This window comes from Lygodium microphyllum, chromosome 6, assembly GCF_053477565.2.
Source record: "Lygodium microphyllum isolate KBCC chromosome 6, Lygodium_microphyllum_v1.1.10, whole genome shotgun sequence".
In the NCBI taxonomy this organism is placed as follows: Eukaryota; Viridiplantae; Streptophyta; class Polypodiopsida; order Schizaeales; family Lygodiaceae; genus Lygodium; species Lygodium microphyllum.
In genome coordinates, this window is record NC_141140.1 from 101,560,334 (window position 1) to 101,565,454 (window position 5,121).

The following is a 5,121-nucleotide window of genomic DNA, read 5'->3' on the forward strand; positions in this document are numbered from 1 at the left end:
CAAGTCTTTGATCGCAGGTTCCTCCAGGATGGCCTCATTCAGATTTAGTGTGTGCTTGAAGGTGAATTGACTGAATCCTCGTGTCTCGATGCTGATGCCGAATTTGGTCATCTCTTCTTCAGAGAATGGGAGTTTGTCCCCTTTGTCTTGTCCTGCCATGGTGGTGACCTGTCAACACACCATGCCAACATTAATGCCTAACAATTGGCTTATTTCTAATCAAAACTCAGTTTGAGAGAAAAATGTATGTGCCCAGAATTGGTATACTTGCTTAGAGGCTTGAATTTTAGAGATCGGCCCACAGCAACAATTGCTATTGTTTTCCCTTGCAGTATTCTTCCCTAGAAACTTAATTAATTATAACATTCTGCTAGCTAGATAGCATAACTCTCATTTTTGCTCTGCTCTTGCTCACATTGCTCCCCCCCTCCGTCTTGGATCTTTCAAGGAATCCTTCCTAGGATTAGCACATGAAGGACGAGGTAAACGTTGTTTCGCGTGGGTTGACTTACCTGGCCAAGAACCAATCATAGAAGCTTGGATTGTATTCGAGTTGGGCATGACAATCAAGAGCAGATGGTTGGATGGAGACTTGGGAAATGTAGGTCAAGTCATCGTGGAAGAGATCTCCAGTATTGAGGCGACTGGCAACATGTAATTCCTCTTCGGTGAGGAATTGGTCAATGTAGGGGTGAGCGAGCACCTGATCATCTAAATGCTGGTTATGGCCAATGGCCAAAACCCTAAACGATATAGGTGCCACATAAGTAGGGTCATATTCGAGGGTTTTAACGGCCCTGCATTGCTTAGCATTGGTCATTATCCGACAACCTTTTGTCTCCCATTGGATCCTTAGAGTAAACCACTGCTGCAAGAACGTGGAAGGCGAGCTTGCCATCTGTGTGAGTGCTTGCAACTCGTGTTTAGGAGCAGAACGAGGAGGCTTATGATACGAAGTGATGAGTCTTCTGAGGGCAGCTTGTTCCTTTGAGATTTCATCGTTTGCTATCAGTTTGGCAGCAATTTTGAGGAATTTAGCGGTCATAAGTTCGTATTCTTCCCAAGTGCATGGTAATACATGAACATTCGAAGCAAGCATTTTGTCAAGAAGAGCTAGGTCTAGCCTCTCATAACTTCTAGCGAATGTAGTGAAAGTTTCGTCCAACATCTTGATGCAGGTTATTAAGTCATCCCCAGAAGTCGCGGCAAGGTCCTTAGCCAAGGAGAGGAAAGGTCGTATTGCGTATGAAGGTTTAAGACCCGCTGGTGGGGGTGGTGCAACTGGACTGGATAGTGGTGACTCCCTCATCAGTGTCACAGGTTGGGCTTTGCACTCTGAAGCACTTTGAGGTGCTGTAGGGAGCTCTGGGGGCATGGGGGTTGTGCTGGGTTCTGAGTGAGTAGTCATAGGGGTTTTTAAGTTCTCTGGATTAGGTAGGTTTAAGGCCTGTGGCGTTTGCTTTGGTCGATAGATGAGCTGAGACTTACTAGCCATAGCTGGCAATGGCCCGCTGACTATGTTCTGGGCACCACTTGTGCAAGCCTCCCTCACCAGGGTGAGATTGCTTGTAGATGAGCTTTTTAGGTGGCCATTTTTAGGCACCCAAATCTAGGGATTGCCCTTGTAGTATCCTTGTGCTCGCAAAAGATATTTGGGGATCCAACGCGGCGTGATTGTGTGTCTACGTTGATATCGTTTAGACTGCCTCTTAGGCCGAGACGGTTGATGATTTTGGCGTTTAGGATTACACTTGGGTGGTCTACCCGGATGTGGTTTTTGCCATTTTGGCACCCATAGAAACTTGGAATCCTTAGCCTTGTGAGCGCTCTTGGTGGGTTTGGGCCTAGGCTCGAGAGCCTGGCACGAGGCCATAGTTTTCTTTCATTCAGACTCGGGCTGAAGCGTGGTCGTAGGGGTTTCTACCGGTGGCTTCGTAATGGTGGAGGAATCAAGACAGCCCTTGTTGAAAGTCATCACTATACACACATTGCGGATAGCAAGATGTATGTGGTTTAGGTTGTAATCCACATTATAGTTTGTTTGCTTCTTGAAAGTGCGACCCAATAGTGACACATTACCAGCTCCTTTAGTGTCAGGCAACACATGGAAGAAAGCTAGTAAACTTTCAGACTCGATGGAAACGACCACCTTGCACTTCCCTAGGAGTGAATAAGCAGTACCCCCAAATGGGGTGAGTTTGGCGTTAGTGGGTTGTAGTTTCGGTTGACCAATGTGTGTCCAATGGTCATGCGTCAAGATGTTGTAGTCGGCACCTTCATCAATCAAGGCCTCGAAAGAATACGTCTCTCTTGCTGTGACTGTGATTCCCAGGTACGCCGGTGCCACTGCTTCTTCATCCTGATCTGTAAGGTCGGTTATAGTAGCCATGTAGATGTTCATTGGGGGTTCTAGCATGAGTGGCTCATGTAATGGATGGGAAGGAGGATAGTACTTCTTCATGCGGCTGCCATTAAAAAAGCCTATTCCTTTGCCTTCAAGCATCTCCAACTCAACATTCCCTGTCCTACCAATCATGCGTACCTTGAAAGGCCCTAGCCCCCGAAACTTCATCTTCTGTTTATGTCCTTTTACAGAGTACAGTAGAACAAGGTCCCCTTGTTCAAAGTCTCGCTGTTTGACATGCTTGTCAAACCACATCTTTCGTCGAGCCTTCTCACAAATCAGAGAGTGAGTGGCGAGGAGTCGGGTTAGGCGTTCTAGCTCCACTAAGCGGGTGGTCCAAGCCTCTCTTCCCTCCCAACGCTCTTGGACTGCTAGTCTTAAGCTAGGGATGAAAAATTCTAAGGGCAGAATGGCTTCAGTTCCATACGTCAGCCTAAAAGGCGTTTGTCCTACCGCCGTTTTATAAGCTGTGTGATAGGCCCACAAGGCCGCCATTAGCTTGTTGTCCCAGTCACTTCTTGAAGTGGACATGACCTTTGTAAGCACGTTGACTAGGCTTTTATTTGTGGATTCGGCTTGGCCGTTAGCCTGAGGGTAATAGGGAGAGGACTTCCGATGCATTATTAGGAAGGTAGAGAGCAGGTGGGCGATCACTTCATTAATGAAGTGTGTGCCTTGGTCGCTTACAAGTTCGATTGGACAGCCAAACCGCGAAATGACCTGCTTCCACAAGAACTTTGCAGTGGTCCTAGAATCATTCTTCCTCGTGGCTCGTGCCTCTGCCCACTTTGTTAGATAGTCGGTTGCCACTATGATGTAGCGAGCTTGGGAATATTGTGCTGCAGGACTGATCAATCCAATAAAATCGATGCCCCATTTTTCAAAGGGTTGTCGGGCTATGACAGGGGTCAACTCCATCTTGTCTTTCCGCACAGGCACTTTGGTCCGTTAGCACTCATCGCAGTGCTTTATGAATTTAGCTGCATCGCGGAAGAGGGTGGGCCACCATAGCTGGGATTGTAGCACCTTTTGGGCTGTCGTGTCCCCACTAAGGTGTCCTCTAGTGATTCCTCCATGCGCTTTGTTCAATGCATCGTGCATCTCCTGCTCATACATGCACCTGCGCAATAAACCGTCTTGTCCCAACCTGTAGAGTTGGCCAGCTATCAATTGGTATGGCTGAATCTTCAAATAAGTCTTTTCAGCCTGGCCTTCTCAATGGGTCGCTCAGGTAGTCCATTTTCTAGCACTTACACTATGTCATCGGCCCAATACGGCGTCAGATCAGCTTTAAATAATTCTCTCTCACTAGATAGGTTAAAGAGATGAGCATCCGGCAAATCGTCAGGCATGCCTTGTCCAACTGCTTCTCCTGTGGGTATGGGGGACATGTGGTCAGCCATGTAATGCTGTTTTCCTTTGCGGACAACCACAGAGAAGTCAAACTCCAGTAGGAGGAGTAACCATCTAGCTATGCGTCCCGTAGCGCAAGGCTTGTTCACAAGATACATCAAGGCTTGATGGTCAACAAAGAAGACAAAGGGAGTGGCCAACAGGTAATGCCTAAATTTCTTTACCGCAAATACCATGGCCAACCCCTCCCTTTCTGTCGTGGAATAGTTCATCTCAGTCTCTGTGAGCTGCCTGCTGGCAAAACTCACCGGGTAATCCAAGTTATGTTCACCAGGCTGGCATAGCACGGCTCTAATAGCGAACTTAGAGGCATCTATGTATACATGAAACGTTATGTTCTAGTCTGGGGCTCGTAAGATTGGTGCAGTCCCGTAAGAGCCTTTTTCAACTTCTCATATGCGCGCAGGCATTCCTCCGTCCACTCAAACACTATCAATAGCTTGTACAATGGTCTAGCTATTAGTGCGTAATTTAGTACAAAGCGTCGATAATATCCAGTGTGCCCCAAGAAGCACTGAACTCCCTTGTAGTTATCGGGTGGCAGTAAGTCAACAATGACTCTGACTTTGGAAAAGTCAGTAGCAATGCCGTTCCTTGACACTACGTGCCCTAAGATGCATCCGTGTTTTACCCAGAACTGGCACTTTAAGGGGTTCAACGAGAGGTGGTACAGTCTACACCTTTGAAAGACAGCTCTCAATTTCTCCAAGTGTTCAGCCCAACTAGAGTGTAAAAATAAGTCGTCTACAAACACTTCCAGTTTGCGCCTAAGCATGTCCTTAAAGATAGTGCACATTAGGCGTTGGAAAGTTGCAGGTGCGTTCATTAGCCCAAAAGCCATGACAATGTAGGCAAACACGCCCCATTCCGTGGCAAAGGCAGTCTTGTGCCTGTCGTCGGGGTGCACTTGCACTTGATTGTAGCCCGAGAAACCATCCAAAAAACTGTAGGCTTCTTTTCCTGCTACCCTCTCAAGCATGTGCTCGGTGTAAGGTAAAGGATAGTTATCCCTCTTCGTAGCGGCATTCACTTTTTTGTAGTTCACGCACACTCGGATTTTTCCATTTTTCTTCATGACAATCACGATAGGTGATACCCAGTCCATGTGCTCGATCTCATATATGAATCCTGCCCTCATGAGTTTATCAATCTCCTCTTTTACTGCATGGGCATGCTTGGGATTCATGGGGTAAGGTCATTGTTTTGTTGGCACTGCATCTGGGACCATTGGGATATTATGAGTCACGACCCTAGGGTTGACTCCCTTAAGTTCGTCCAATGCCCAGGCAAATACGTCAATGTAC